Source organism: Argiope bruennichi, chromosome 6, assembly GCF_947563725.1.
Source record: "Argiope bruennichi chromosome 6, qqArgBrue1.1, whole genome shotgun sequence".
Classification (NCBI taxonomy): Eukaryota; Metazoa; Arthropoda; class Arachnida; order Araneae; family Araneidae; genus Argiope; species Argiope bruennichi.
In genome coordinates this window covers 57,901,017-57,918,888 of record NC_079156.1, presented here as the reverse complement: position 1 = coordinate 57,918,888, position 17,872 = coordinate 57,901,017, and positions in this window count along the sequence as shown.

Sequence of the window (17,872 nt, the reverse complement as noted above, 5' to 3'; positions counted from 1 at the left end):
TATAATATAAAAACCAAACCAAAAATATAACGTTTCTGTTCAATTTAAACACAAATTTCAAATGTGTCCGCTTATTGTAAGGAAATGAAACACAGGATATACATACTGTTACAAATCTGTGGTTTTGCTACCCGGCACGAATGGTGTCATCGTGAGAAAGACCGTTGTAAGATCTGTGCTGAGCAGCTGCCGCGTCAATGACTGAGAGATTGGCGACGAATTTGGCGAGTTTGGTGACTAAATGGCTCATACTGGAAAGTTCGAGAAGTTTCACGATCCATCCAGTAGGAACCAAGATACATTCAGATACGCCCTGATTGGCCTGAAGATTCTAGCCCCGCCTCCCGGAACTATAAAAGACGGGCACTGGGGATCGTGGCAGCTAATGGTTTAATAGAAATAAAATTTAATGTCTAAATGTTAGTTCCTAATAGAATGCCCTCTCAAATTTTACTTACTAATTCTCTGAAGGATAAGCAACGGTGGATTTAGATGTTTTTCGACCCTAGGCAGTGAATATTATGAGACACCTCTTTTTATAAATTAATCATCTTGACTTCAATTTAAACACATATTTAACTTAAAGAACATGAGGATTTTAATTTTTTATTTCATTAATTTTGTGAAAATAGTTTTTTTTTCCGATTATTTAATGTAACTCCTGACTGCTCTACATGCATTTTAGTACTTAATATTATTAAAAGAAAAGTCATATTTATTAGAATGGTGAAAATTAGAGTTCGTACATTTTGATGAATAGAATATGTTTTCTTTATAAACGTTTTGCACCAGAAAGTCAATAGAACAAGTAGAATCATGCCAACTATTTATTTGTGACATAATATTACTTCTTCATTACATATTTACAGAAGAGTGCTAAAATTCCAACTCTAGAGTTGCAAAGAGATTTTGGATTTCATAACAAATGCGACAGTTGCAGCACAAAAAAAAAAAAAAAAAGTCAACGTGTTACAGAAAATTTTATGAGCAAGAAACAATAAAGGAAAGGCTTTCCTTGCAGGAAGTACAGATAAAAAAATGGAAATGAAGTGAAAAATTTGAATAAATGTTTCATACATTACGGAAAACAATGATAAAAAATGAAAAATCGTTGGGTCGTTGAGTTGTTCCTGTATCTTTCTCTAAAAGCCATATGAGATTTATATTTAAGGAAAAGGTCTTGAATTCTCTTAAACAACAGTTTATTTGGAAATCGTTTCTGTCTTCTCGAGATTTATTGAAAGGAAAGTTTATCTTTCCGATTTCCAAACAATGATTCATATTCGAAGAATTTTCCATGCAATATTGATGCTCTGCAATAATTCCTAAATTATAAAATAGTTCATCAAAAAACTGCAATATGAAGTTAGCGATAATATAAAATTCGAACCCAAGAGATTTTGACCTCATATTTCATACATTCATGAATCTGAAAATCGCATTTTTGGAATTATACCTGTTTGTCTATCCGTTTAAGAACACGATATCTAAAAAAAAAAAAAAAAAAACTCTGAACCAGCTGGGTGAAATTTAGGATGTGGTCTCTGCACCGAATTTGCAGATTTTTGTTTAAATTTTGAGTGAATTATATTCAGAAAAAGTTTGTGTGTCTTTCTGCCCGAATGTAAGTTAAATGAAAAACAAAAGAGATAAGAGATAAGATAACAAATAAAAAGATAAGATAACAAAAAGTTGCATAAAATTCAGCACTCAGATTTCACATCTACAGTATATACACCTATCAAAATTTGAGCCAAATCCTACAAGGGATTGACCATCCGTCGGCCTGTACTTTCAGAAAAATGTAAAAGTGATAATTCAAAAGCGCAATTACTTAAATATATCAAATTTGGTTTAGGATTTTTTGATTCAAATGCAGTTTATGTCAAACTTTTGTTTCAATTGGTTGAGAAAAACGTGTCTAAAACACAAATTCGATTTTTGTGTAATATTATCGAATGCCAGGGATTAATCGCCAAACAACTGGCCTAGGATGACATATAGATTCAGTAAAAATGCTAAATTTACGCCAATATTTCATAATTGTTGTACGCCAATGCCATGTGAAGCGTTTTCTGGCATGACACATTTATCAGAGATTTTGAAATAAATTTTGGCTTATGATATCTTCACTTCAATGGTATTTCGGTTTTAATGGATCGGAAAGCAAGTGTCCAAAATACTCATTCGGTGTTCAAGTACTTGTGTACTTACCGCACCAAATCGATTTGTCGCCAAAATAAATTACTATAGATCGCACTCCAATAGGTTCTTCTGTTGTTATTGTTCGTCGCTGGCATACAATTATACACAAGGTCATTTATTAGAGATTATAGATAAAAGTTTTGAAGGGGAGAAAAAAAAACCACTCTGATTATTATTATTATTATTATTATTATTTTGAGATTTAGCAGTGAGAAAAAAATATAAATGTTTCAGAGGAAATAAGGACTACGTTTAATTGTAGAGATCTATTTATATATTCTAAATAAGAATCACTTTATGGAATCAATTCATGAGATGGTTGTCATACCATAAGCATAGCTGTACAAATCATCAGAACAGGTGTTTGTTCTTCAATTACTTCGGATGTATCTGGTAGTAGCATCTTACGCGATAGTGCTTGATCCATAAGATTTCAGCCGTTTTTAAAATTAGTTTTAAAACCTTTATTTCCGCTTTGAATCTCATTTAGTTATTTTTGAATGAATAACGAAAATGAATAAATAAATAAATAAAAGAAGATAGAAAAAGAATTTAAAATATTAGATGAAACATAAAATTGTGCACTACATATTACACACACACATTTAAAAAAAAATGAAATTATATCATTCTTTATAGCTGAGGAATAACATTGGAAGGCGAAATCGACTTTTTCTCCCCTAGCCCTCAGGAAAGACTGGGCTCAAATTTTTGCAGCTCTAATTTGATGCTTGGCCAGCCCGCACATGTTCAGTTTTTTTTTTTTTTTTTTTTTTTCATTTTGTTTTCCTTATTTCCCTCCCAAGTCTGCCATTTTCTCTTAAAAAATGGCCTCTTTCGCTATTTTTTTTCTTTATATTAATTTCATGTTTCATCGGTAAAAACATGTTCAGACTTAAAAATATTGGCTATTAGTATTAATTAGCTTGTGCGAGTTCGCAAATTGTACAGACTAAGTCTATGGCAAAGGATACCGACGTGCTCTGATTGGTTTAAGCCTTGGCATCTTTTTGGCAATGTTTTGCCAAAAAGATGCCATACCGAAATATATTTTTATAAAAATAAATAAAATATGTGAATTTATCCCCCCCCCTATTTTTTACGGTTTACATGTAATATTAATCTGGCACACATATACAGCAGAAAAGATCAAATCCTGAAACCTAAATTCAGGAAATATAAAAATTACAATTTATTAAAAATATTTTTTGTGTGCGTTTCTTCTTAATATTATTTTGATATAACGAAAAAAATTAGCTACGAAATCACATATTCCGTTAAAGCTTACATATTTATACGTTTTGGGCATTAAGTAATCATCTCCCCATATGTAGTTGATGGGAAAGTAACAAACGTTCAGCAACAAGTTTCAATGGCTGCATAAATTATCTAATAAAGGTACAAAAATCATAAAAAAAAAAAGAATTTTTTAATTGCTGCATCATATGTTGAGTAATTACTTTCATATATCTTTTATACTTCTGTGCATAAACAACATTAGTTACTTGTATTACTAGTATTATTAGTAATATTTGTTATTATTATTAATTAGTATTAGTAGTATTACTAGTAATATATAGAGAAAACAATTATATTAATAAAAACTAGATCGTGTTGATATTCACTCGTTATCTTCCATAAAACTAATGAAAGGTACAAGGTTTGTGCCAAATAAGCGAAAACTACACTATTATGAGTGCAAAACATTGCCAAAAAGATGCCAAGGCTTAAACCAATCAGAGTACGTCGGTATCCTTTGCCATAGACTTAGTACAATTTGCGAACTCGCTTAGCGCGTTTCCATATATTATTGAATTCTTAGGCAGTTAAATTATTAATATAGAATGATTTTTTTTAAAAAAAATTAACAAGCTAAACTGAAAATCTTTAATTTTATCAGTCTACTCATATTACTAAACGTACAAATTGAAAAGTATGTATAATGTGAAATAAAAATATAAATTTACCTCTGAGTAATTGTCTAAATAAAGAAAATTTTAATTTCTATTTTGATATTGGCAAAAGCTAACAATTGAATATCTTGATTGATAAATTTGAAGTTCTTCATAACTTTAGAAAGTGATAATCCGATGTCTATCCGACATTCAAAAACATCGTCATAGTTTGTAAGTCAAAAAAAAAAAAAAAATTACACAGAAATGAAATGGATATCATTAAAAAAGTATTTTTTGTGTTTTAAAATAATGTAAAAACCATTTTTGTGAGATAATAATTTTGGAAAATATGATCATCAATTTAGACAGATAAGTGATAACGATTACCCATTTGGCGATATTTGAGCCTATTTTCTCGCTCAATTAATATTTGTTTAACGCCAATTTTTTGATTTTATACATTTTCTTTCCTTTAACTGAATAGAGTTTTTGAAGATACGGCGAAACCTTCCCGGAACATTTTAAATAATATTTTGCAGTTCCTTTAATTCGTGAGGCATTAAATTAAGTACAGCTGCAAAAACATTCATTGGTGTAGTCTGAAGATTTATTTACATTTGACAGTTGCCATTGAACAATACATTATAAGAACGATTTCGGTGCCACATATGTTAACGTTTTATATATGTAGATACTTTTCAGATATATTTTCTACAACATTGCTTGTTTCTAAACTGTCAAATTGCCGTTGATAAGATTTGCTTACATTTTGTGTAACCTTTTCGTATAGAAAATGTATTATCATTCGGATTTTGCTGTTATAAAATGAAAAAAAAAAAATTAATTTACCATTGTCGAATTTTTTTTTTTTTTTTTTTTTTTTTTTTTTACAATTTTCACTGGAGCCTCACTGAGACAATTCTGAATTGTCATAAGTACCTGGAATATTTGATGTGTTTAGTTTCCATTGAATTACTTATGCATAACTTTGATATCTATGATTAAACTTCATATTGTGATTGGTATTAAAGCAGCGTTACTTTAAAAGCTTTACAGCTGTTTTATTAATTATGTAAATGATCTCTCCTAATGGATTCAAATCCCGTGACATCACAGTATTATTAAAATCTTATATGTCCGGATTATCTATCGTCTAACTGCACTTTGACTTTCGCAGTGTTATCACTTTTTTTTTCTCATGTAAGTTATACAGACAATAAATAGAATCTTTCTTGAGTTTTCAACAGTGGAAGAAAATCATGCCATTAAATATTTGATGAAACGATGAAAATAACTGGAATTTTATTGTAGCAATAAAATATAATATGGAAAATTAATTTTTAAAATTAAAATTTTTAATTTATTCGTATTTGTAAGTTTTAATTCATTTTTTAATATTTTTTTTTAATTGTCAAAAGCGGAAACATTGATTGACAAATAAATTGATATCTTTAAAATTACAATTCTTTGAAATCTTGAAATGGTCATAAACATTTTTGTACAATACTATTTTCGGAATTGAAGTACTAGCGGATAAACAGTATTCAACTCAGTTTTTAATTAGATGAAATTCTAATTAAAATAAAAAAAAAACGTTCTTAAATGCAAGTTTCTACCTTCCAAAGAATAATATCGCTGCTATACTTGTACCAAATTGAATAGCTCTAGGTCTAACGATTTCATTTGCAGAAAGCCAACACATACATGTTTTCCTTTGTTATTAGTATAGACACGCTGTGAAATTTCAAAGAGAATATTTTAAGTGTACATAAGACATGTTCTATGTTCATCTAAGACAAATGCTAACAATACTAACAAAAACATCGATAAAAATATTTATTAACAAGCAAAATATAAAAAGTTTAAAATCTAAAAAATATAAAATGTAATTAAAATCTATTTCTAATCTAAAGTAAACAAGCTTAATTAGAAATATAAGGAATCTTTAAAGTCATCAAAATTATTTAATTTCATTTACTCTAATAATACTATTGGCGAGTTATATAGACAAATTATTGTCAAGGTTATTCCTTAATCAGAAAACTATCTTTTAAACAAAAGGATTTGATTTTGTAAATTAAAAAGCAGTGAAACATGGTTGAATCCGTTTTAATGATCAAACTTTTTAATTTGGAATACAGTCGATGATTCAAAAGAAGCAAAAACGAAGCATATAAAGTAATAGTCCAAAAAGCAAAATTAAAACTAGAAAACATAGCAATGGAAGAACATTTAAAAAAGAAGTGACAACAACAACTTAAGTGGTTAAATTACTAATTCTTTTTCCTTAAATCACTTCTTCACTGTTTATGATAAAGTGTACTATTCCGAATAGAATTTAATTTTTACCGAATTATTAATCTTTTGCTTGATTCGCTCTAGAAAACAACTGGCAGTTCTGAAAAATTATTGTTCTTCTAAGAATTGATGAATTAAAATAATTATATGTAAGACTGATAAAGTCGATTTACAAGGAACAAGAATATGTTAATTTTAATAAGATATTGCATTTATAATTATATTGCTGCTAACAAAGCACAAGTCTTGTATATTTTATTCCAAAAAGTATATTCTTTTAAGAACATTTTTTCATTTTGCTTTACCGAATGAAAAGCTTATAACAAAATCAAAACATAAGAGTTCTTTCAAATGGCAGTTGCTTAGCGACGTGCGAAGGTTTCGCCTGACGTTCGCTGCGAGCTGCTTTTCCCGTTATTTTCGTCTGACGCTGACATTTCGGAAGAGGCGCCATTTGCCGCCCGAAGTAAGTGGTCGCTGGAACAAGCAGACTCGCTCCGCAGGGAGGGAAGGTGGCTATTGCAGCGACGGCGTTGCTTTTAAAACGAGACTGCTTTTAACATTATAACGAAGCTCGCTTTTAAAAAACTTTTATCATAAGAAAATTTGTTATTGTGTTTTCGATTTAAACTGGCCGTTTTTTCGAGACAACATTCTTTGTTTTCGTTTTCTGAAACCGAAATAAACCAGTGATAAGATACCGATGTTGTTTTTATCGTTATCTTTTGCAGGTTTTCGTCTGCACGGCGCAGTCTCGACAGGCGTTCAAATAGTCCGCGAAATATCGATCACGAGTCTGCGACGTTCTGATTGAATCTGAAATTCATTTTTCCCGCTTTCTTCTAAGGTTTTGGTGATTAAATCATTCCATAAAAAAAAAAATTAAGCTGTTTGTTAGTCAAGAAATCATTAGGATGCCAATTTAATTTTTTTTTAATTTATAATCTGCAAATGATGTTGTTACGACATGTGTTTTAATTTTGGTTTCTTACAATTATGTAGCTCAACCATTATTAATAACGTAAAAAAATGAAGTTGGAATATAAAACGGAAATAAAAGCAAACTCTATCTAGTACAATATTTAAGTTTCAAAAAAAAAAAAAAAAAAAAAAAAAAGATTATGCGTCGTAAGAAAACAAAAAAAATTAGTGTAAAAATTTAAAGGAAATTCTAATCTCTGATCCAAAACATCGCAACATGCTAATTTTTTAGGTTTGATTCGTTTGTTTTTACATTATTTTTAAAATGTACTCTTGGTTTAAGCAGCGATAATGTGCACCACAAGATGAAACTAATATGGACGGAATGTACGCGTGTATAAATACTACAATACCTAAATAATGAAAAGCATTATTATAAAATGTATTTTAGATATTTTTCAGAATTTATTAAAAGTAAGAAAAAAATTGTATGGAAAAATCCGATTTAATGTGTTGCAATAATAATTTGTATACAATAATATGCTTCGCTGTAACTGGGGGGAGACAGTAAAATAATTTAAAATTTCGATTAGTTTTTAATTATAAACTTGGTTAAAATTTTGAAAAAACCTTCTTCTTAAAGATTATCTACTATCCAAAAAAGTATCCACATGCCAAATTTAGTAGTCTTATTCCAATGTTCCGCTCTATAATACATTTTTTTTTTTTTTTTTTTTTTTTTGCATTATGCATTCGATATTTTACATGTCGTATTTTACTGATAATATCCTTTGTCTATCGAATTTACTTGATTTAAATCATTAAGTTTACATGTAAGCAAAAGTACAAACGGTCAACCCGATGGCAAATTTCTTTCAAATTTAATAAGAATCTACATTTTAGAATCTAAATCTGTGCACCAAATTTGATCTATTTAGTTCTTTATGTTTCGTAATTATCGACTTTATTTATAATCGAACAATTATATAGACAGACTTCCTCTAAATAGATTTTGTTCAAAATTTATTAGAAATCTACAAATTTCATTTAAAGATCACATACCAAATTTCATTTGTCTAGCTTAAAGCATTCTTGATTTATCGTTCTCAAGCACAGACAGATAACTATAATTTCAAAAATTTGTTTTTTGAATTTTGAGAGTTTTGAAATGAGGAGAAACATTAGAATCTCGAGTTCGAATTTTTTACAATTACAATACTTTCTCTTTATATACTTCTTATATGAGAAACTAAAAATTTTAGAAAGATACATTCAAAACCTTTTTTAGATCTTAATAGTTGCAAATACCTGATAGTTGTTGATGCCTGAACAAAGCGGTGCTATATATGGAAGAATTGACAGCTTTTCAATTTAAAAAATCCAGTTTGTAGTAATATTTCTCTCTCTAAAAGCCTTTCCATCTCCATGCTCAGATGAATTGTGATGTCTTGTGATGTCTTGTCTGTGAATTGTGATGTCTTGTTTCTTGACTGGGAAGACAATTATTAAATAGTTCCAAGTTCCAGGTAAAATTCGTCTAAACCTTGACTGTCCTTTAAGTAAGGATCGATAAGTAAATATTAAGAACTCTTTTTAACTATCAGTAAATCATCATATTTCCATATAGGCAGTTTAAGACATCTTAAAATTTGTGGGTTGTTTATTTCAAATAATTTTAAATCTGCAATTCTTTCACACACTTCTGAAAGGTTTTACATACAGGGTGCCCCAAAATGGCGTTTATTTTCTTAAATACGTACATCATTTACAAAAGCAGACATTTATACGAATAATGATAAAATGATAAAGAAAAATCTAATTTTTATACGTCCCCCGTTGTGTAAAAGTATCAGTTGGTAAAATGCTTCTCTTACACATGCAATCTAGTATTAAAAAGTAAGTATTGTTAGAAATTAGGCTAAAAAATAATAATATATTTTTTAAAAAATCGCTAAAATTTAGCAAAATTTGTATGTATACTATCATCTAATTAATCATTAAGAAGACATTTTTTTAAAAAAATTTAAAAATGGTGCAAAATTTATTTTTGTGCAATATTTTTTGGAAGTCATGACAAGGAAATACCAAGATTCATCTTAATTTTTAATTAATTAAATTGCACCGAAATACATATTTCTTTTCTCCAAGATATATCTGTATCAAAGTTTGCAGGCCAATTGATATGGCCGGTGGAGCACCAACACACACACACACATACATACACACATACTCATTCTTCTTTATTATTATTAGAGATAACCAGAAAAACCAAAAAAAAAAAAAAAATCAGTCTTCCAGCTCCACTCACTGGTTCAATTTCATCAATTTTTACTTCATACGATAGCTCACGACATATGTATATGTTATCACTATTCAGTCTTATCAAATTAAAGTTTTGAGAGATCACAAATTTAACTTTTTCAGAGATTTCGCCGATGTCTTGTCATGAGAAACATTGTAATAGGTAATCTTCCTAGAGGAATCTATCTTAAAAAGAATCTGGTTCTTATTTTATGTTTGGAGTTCTTTTAGATAGTTAAAAGCCAATTTTTGTTCAGAAAAACACATAATTATTATAACAATTCTATGCTTTTGTGTAAAAATGTTTCTAAAAAATTAACTTTTGATTATAATTTCAAAATCATATCCAGTTTTTTCCCCCAAATAAATTTATGTAGTAAATAATGAAAAAATAATAGTAAAATAGTCATAATAAAATTTTAAAAATTCATTCTTTGATTGCTTTTTAAAAAAATAATGTATTTTGTTTTAAAGAGTAAAAAATTTGCATAACAAATTATTAAGAGGTGAATAATTTACAAACATGCTAAATAGAGTCCACCGTCCCCTTAACATACAAACAAGGTTAGTTATTTAAATTTTTAACTAACCTCTAGTAATAAGAAAACTTTATCGAATGGCAAAATTATCTCTACTAACAATAAAGAAAAATGTATGTTGGTTGGCGTTATGCAAGAAAGATAGTTTGACATAGATATATTTTGGAGTGTAAAAATGTGTACCTTGGAACAAAATTACGATGTTTTTCCAGCATAATGTCGTAAATATAACAACAACAACAACAAAAAAAAAAAAAAAAAAATACGACATCTTGAAATTTAAAAATATCTATAAATCTTTTCAATAATAACGATTGAGTTTCAATACAATTTTTTATTCGCTTAATTTAAAAATTTATTTTACAGCAATGTATATTTCATTATTAAAATGAAATTCGAATCATTTTTCATCGCTCTTACAAATATATTATTCTTTATTTCTCTTCCACAGTAGTTGATGAAAGTATTTTAAGGAAAAATAAAACTTACTTTTCCAAATTACGTAGATTCCAGTTTAAGGTATGTTTTAATCTATATCTATATCTATATCTATATCTATACTTATAATAAAGCTCAATGTGTGTGTGTGTGTGTGTGTGTGTGTTGGCGCTCTACAGGCCAGACCGTTTGACATACAGCTACCAAATTTGGTACATGTATACCTTGGAGGTTGGGAATGTGCACCTGGGGTTTCTTTTTTCGAATTTTTAATTAGAATTTTAATTATTAATTAAAAACTAACTTTCCCGCCAAAAAAATCTTCCATTTTCCCCACCGCCAACTTTTCCGCCAAAAACATCTTCCATTATCCCCAGCGCCAAACGAGAAAGGCTTCAGTTTTTTTTTTTCTCCCAACAGTAATGAGGCTAGGGTTAAAATTTTTCGGCGGATTATTTCAATCGGTTCTGTTTATTTTCTTAATGTTTGATGCATTTAAAATTAAACATTGTTAATGAATCAATCTTTCAGATTCATTCTGAAGTACTTTTGAATTAAAATAAAACAGAATAAAGGAAATTAAAAATTTCTAATCCGCATAGCGTTACCCCAACTGGCGTAGAAAAAATCACGCATTTGCGTTACGTAACCGGAGAAGAAAATTCACGCATGCGCATTCTGTTCTGATTGTTGCCATGACAACGTTATCAATGGATGATTTAAATTATTTTTGGGTTAGTTGCATGCTTTTGTAAGTAAATTGTATTTATGTTAGTTATATATTTTTTGTATATGCTTATAGTTTTAAGTACATCGTTTTTTAAGTAGTTTTTTTAAAACCTGTTTTCAACCGTTTATTTTAAACGATTCGTTTTATTTTCTTAGTGTTTGATGCATTTAAATTTAAACATTGTTAATGAATCGATCTGCTCATAATGAATCTGAGAAAATTTTGTTGACCAACTCTTGAGATATTACATAAATTAAAAAAGATATTCTTTAGTGCCCATAAAGTTTAAACGCTGAGTGACTCTATTTTCAGTAATCAGATTATAAAAAAATGCTTTGTTTCAGTAAAAAATATTATTATATTAATTGAAGATAAATTCTTTCCACTTTAATTTAAAGCATAAATTCTACGGGTACTAACAGAAAATGAGAGAGATACATATTACGTTACGACTGAAGGCCTTTATAATATTATGAATGAATTATATGATAATCAAAATTTGAAGTTTTAAAATATTTTGATGAAGAAGCTATTAAAGTAGAAATTGCATAAAATATTTAATTATTACAATTTTAACGAACATTAAGATTGGCGAACCGGCTGGTCGCCAAAGGCGGCTAGTTAAAAATAAAATAAATAATGTGTATTCATTTTTTTTTTAACACTGCGGCTCTTTCTTGTCGCATAATTGGATATATAAGAATATATTACTGTTCTTACAGCTAGAAAATTGTTTTCTTATTATAATATACTGAATTTTCTTGTTGAATCAGGGGGCTTTTTATTAAAAAGAAGTTCTTTATTGAGTAAAGATTTTAGGGAAGTGACAGACAACTTTGGAGATGCATAGTATAATAAATAGAACAGTGTAAAGCTACTACTAAAATAATATGAATTAAATGTCTATCAATATCAGAAGTTAAAAAAAATATTTTGCTAAGAAAATCATAAAGCTACATAAAATATTTATTTGAAACGGTTAATATCCATTAATCCCTGAGAACTGGCTGGTCGTAAATGACGGCTAGCAAAAAAATAAAAATATTATGGCATTTATATCTCAAAAATTTATGCAGCTCAGTACTACTAACATTAAGCTATTTGATAATTTTTCAAATGACTTGTTTGAATTTTTTACCATATTTAAAGTGGAGAGTTGTGGATGGAAAGTAAAATCACGAATTCGATAATTCAAACTACGTTAATTTCTTATATCATTCCTAAAATCTATCTATCTATATATCCTATTAGTAGCTGTTTTTGGTGACCAGCTGTTTCACCAAGTTTGTTACATAATACAAGATTGGCACTTGGGATATCCAATCTTTCCTCCCCCCATTGTCCACGCTTCTCTACGCCATTGCTGATGACGACTCTCGCTGCCTCAGTTTCCAATTAAAGTAGCATGTACACTGATAATAAATAATATTTAGTTTTGTTTAAAAAATGCAAATTATTTTCAATCACGTATAATTTGATATATTTCTATCTTGAAGTGGCGTCAAACGAATAAAAATCCAGGGAGGAAACAAAGAAAAATTAATTTAAAATGTCGTATTCTTTAAATTGTTTGATCAAATAAAAGTGTTTTTAATGAAAATAATCAATCGTTTTTATTTTTTCCAAAATCGTGAAATTAAAATTGATATAAAGAATACAATATCCTTCTTCAACTTCACATTCGGACTTGATATCGCTCTAAACTGTCCGCGACTATAGTTGAATTTCTGGAACGGCACGCCATTCACTAAAGCACTCAATGGAATAAAGTTATATTTCTGATCAATGATGACTTTCGTGAAGATTTAAAATCTTCGACACCAGGACCGAATAAATCTTCAAGGTTTATCAGAAATGATTGCATGTTCTATTTTCAAACCGAGTTTTCAATTTTAATGAAATATTATTCAATAAAATTTTTTTAATGATATTCGAATAGCTAATCCAAAACATTGTAGCATTTGATTTCTTTACCTTTATTCTTGTGTTTAAAAGTTGCACTTATTTATACAGCAGCGATAACGTGCATACAAAAAAAATCTGATTAATATACACGTGAATATAAAGTATACAACCAAAACAACGGAAAAGTACTGTTGTAAAATGTACTTAAAGATATTTTTTTAATGTATTGAAAATAGAGGAAAAAATTATATGGAATAAAAAAAACATAAGATTGTAAAAAATTGTACTGTTATTATTTTATTTATTTTGAGTTTCAAAATGGTTTTTATGTATACATGCTTTAAAATCACAAGGATTAATTATTCGATTAATTTTGAATTAAAAATCTAACTAAAATCTTGTAAAACCTTTTCTTATAGAGTACTTATTAACAAAAAAAGTAACTAGAGGTTAAACTTGGTATCTCCGATTTTAACAGCTTGCGTTTGTATATTTTGAAAGATTTTTGCCATATATGTTGCAATTTACAGATAGTGCGCTTGTCTTTAAACATTGTCATGATAATACAATTTCTTCAAATGGGTGTTCAAAAAATGCTAAAATTTATTTCGAATATAATTGATGTCTTTGCGAAGAGATTTTGAGGTTCTTTATCAGTATCAAATTAAGCTTAGCATTTTTATAGTTTAAGAAGTCGCATTTACACATTTTAATTACTATTTAATTTTGAACAGAAAATCAGTTATAGATGTAAATCTAATGGTTAGAAATAATTTAATTTATTATTTTAAAACTAAGAGTTTTAAATTTTTGGATTTTAATAATGACAAATTATTTGTTCTAACTCATCGAAACCGTATTTAAATCAGAAATTAAACAGAGAAGCTGATAATTTTTTTAAAAATATGTAAGCAAACGTTCTGGATATTAATAAATGAAAAGAAATAGTAGAAAACAGATGTTAAGCTATTGAATGCATAGGCAGATGTTTCAGAAATGTTTAAAAAGATACGATATGCTTGGCATGATGCCAAACTTTCTTATGAATTAATTTTTTTTTAATGTAAATGAAATTTGTTTTGTAATAGATCTTTAAAAGAGACATTGCTCTTTTGAATAATCCTGGTTTATCAATTGTGTAAAATGTATTTTGTTCCCTATGTTTTTTTTGTTTGTTTGTTTTGGCAATTACGAATCTTATATTTAATTGAAAATTAATGAATATGGAATTAATTTCTAGAAAATTTGAATAAAATTTTTTAATGGTGCTAATAATTATAATAATTTATGTTTATGATTTTATTGTTTAAAAATCAAATCAAGTATTAGGTAAAGGAACATTTATTTTTGCATAAACAAAGAAGTAACAATAATTAAATGCAAATTATTTATTTTATTTAAATAATTCTGACATTTTTTTAAAGCATTTATATTTATAATTGCATTAGGAAAACAAATATTTATTTTTGCATAAAAAAATGAGTAACATTTTGATTAAAATTATCTGTAAATCGTTAATTTAACTGGTATAATTTTGAATTAAAAAAACAAAATATCTGTCATTACTTTTCTTTTAAAAATTATATTGTAATTAAAATAGGAGAATTTATTTATTTTTGTATAAAAAATAAGTAGTATATTACTTAAAATTTTATGTAAATTGTTAATTTAATGAAAATAAATTTTTAAAAACTGCATTTTATTTGCAATTATTTTTTAATTAAATTATAATTCAGATACTGGGTGTATACACATTTGCATAAAAGATGAAAATCCTTAATTAAAACTATTTGTAAACTTTTAATTAATAACTTTAAAAAAATTAAAAGGAAAGAAATGTGGGGAAATTATACACATTGAGAACCGAACCCCGACACACACCCCTACGAAGTTTATCGAATAGAGACAAATTACTACTATATAAGTTATGCAAAAATTTTGAAGGCTATTTTCCTGGAATTGGCTAGCTATTGTGCTTTAATATTTCAATGAATTACACTAAAATATTAAAGCGCAATACTATATTTTCTAACCTGTGTCCTCTTTTTGTTAATCTTGAAAACAGAAGCAGAAGAGAAGGGTCGAGTTTCCACGGTTTAACAGTCGCAAATTGTGTTGTTTGTTTTTAGAGTTATGGCGACGATCTTTTATTCTTGAAATGTGTAAATAAATTGGCATTTTTCAGGTAGAAAAAAGAAATACCCGTACTTTCCCGTTTATTTTAAGGTACATTTCAAAATTCGCTGCTTTAAAAAAGATTTTTAAATTCCATGTAATTTTCCGGTAACGTTATTTTGCTTTTATCGCACCAGTTGCCAAAAGAAATGGAAATGTGCCAATATTACATTGGCAAGTTAGCGAAAAATCACGTTCCATAATCTAGGATTGTTTTACTACACACATTTGATGTGCATATGGCAGTTGTAATAGAAAAGTAGCGGTTGTGGCTTTTTTAATACACAATGTGTTGAATAAAGTGTTGTTGATATTTATCAATTAGAGACGTGAAGCCAAACATGTCTAAGATGGCAAAACTGTGCCAAATTCTGGCTTCTTTTAATATTGTAGTATTTGACATATTGCCAGTCTCCCTGTAATTGTTACAAGATAAACATCGCCAACATATGGTCTTCTTAACCGAGTGTCGTTTACAATGAAATAAGCATGAAGCTAGTTGTTATCATTTATAAAGATATATTTTAATAACATAATACATATTAATACAAAATAAAAGTAAATATAAAACTTTTCTTTGAAAAAAAATATTTCAAAGTAACAAATAGCTTATTAAGAATCATTGTCCGATATTCATCATAATAAATTAGTTGCACTTCCAACATAAACAAGCATTTTCATTATAAACTTAAACATAACTTTAATCATTTAATATGAAATACACTAAATTAGCAACTTTTCACTTTGATTTTCAAAAACTTGATCTCGGATTTTATTCTTAACTGTCTCAAGTTCTTTTGTTCAGAAATACATATGAATAATGAATTCATAAATAACCATTATAACATTTTATTAGGAATAAAATGCATGCTAAATCCATGTTGACAATAAAAAAAACTGTTTAAAAAACTGGAAAACTAATTTCAAAATTGGAAGTTTTATTAAAATAAATTTTTAAAAATATGACTGTTCTACTTTTAAGTCATTAAGATTAATGTTACATTATAATCACTTTTTAATGCATAAAGATACATAAGAGAAATCAACAGATCTCCAAACACAATAGATAATTTGGAAGACAATACTATGCCCTTAATTTTTTTTATTATTTAATAAATATAACAAGCATTTAGCATACATTTTTTTGCAAAAGCTTTTTTCCTTTAACAAACTATCTATTAATGGCAATTAACTTCATATGGCAAACAAACAAGAGCTTAAAACATAAAATATTCTTTGTACATAAACAAAACATAAAAGGATAATCATTAAGCATCACAAAACTTCTATAATAAATTACATTTCAGTACATCACTTTGGGAAAAATATATTAAACTTTAAGAGCAAATATTTAAACTATATATACATATCAATAATTTTATATACAGATAAATATTCTTATGGGGTAGTTTTGGCAGAACAAAGTCAATAAATTGTGCACTTTGGAATCTAAATTGACCATAATATTAATAACTCAACACATTACCAAACTGAAAAGTTTTACAAAAAATCTCTATTCAGATCAAAGTTCTACAGAGAAATAAATTTTACATCAAATGGTGCCCGAACACACAATAAAAAAACATTTATAAATATCTTTCTATATGTTGTTGTTTTTTTTTCATTTCAAATCCTGTAGATATTTTTAAATAAATATAACCCCTTCTACTGAAATGTAATTTATTCAAATTATGATCAAGAAGCAGAATAAAATGTTAATCCAAAAATATAAAAGAAATGTGCTCAGTTTACGAATTTTTACATTTATGAGGCACTGCTAAGCTTGTTGAACATTGACGGTCCACAGTCCTCGTAATTACTGCAAATAGCAGAACAGTAAGAAAATACCTTAATTTCATTAATCGTTTATACATTATAAAGAAAAAAGGGAACTTTAAGGAACAAAGTTTCCACCATGGCAATACTCTTTTTAAGTCACTAAAAATCATATCTAGTATAATTAATACCTTTATTAATGCTTAATATAAAAATCATTCAGTATTACAGAACATAGTTTCAAAATTCAAATAAATATTCTTTATGTTTGATCTCATTTGAAATTTATATTTTGTTCTTTATAGTATTGTGCTGCCTTTGGATAAAACACAGCATTAATTTCATAATGAAAATCTGAATATAATGAAACAGAAGCTAATGGAAAACAATTCAAAATTAACTTAAGGTTTCATTTGAAAATCCTCTACATAACTCATTTATCTGCTTTAATTTTATCTCTGCTGTCTATTTACGTATCTTGTATAAAATCTTGATTCTGTAATGACGTATTTATTACATTTTAATCACTAAAAAAGAGGGAAACAGTCCTTAAAATTCCCAAATTGATGCACGCTTAAACATTTCAAATTTGTACAAATAAATAACTTTCTAACTCTATCATTCTAAAGTAGGAGAGGTTTTATTAAAATCTGCTGCTTTGTCAACAAGTAGCAATAACATCTCGATTA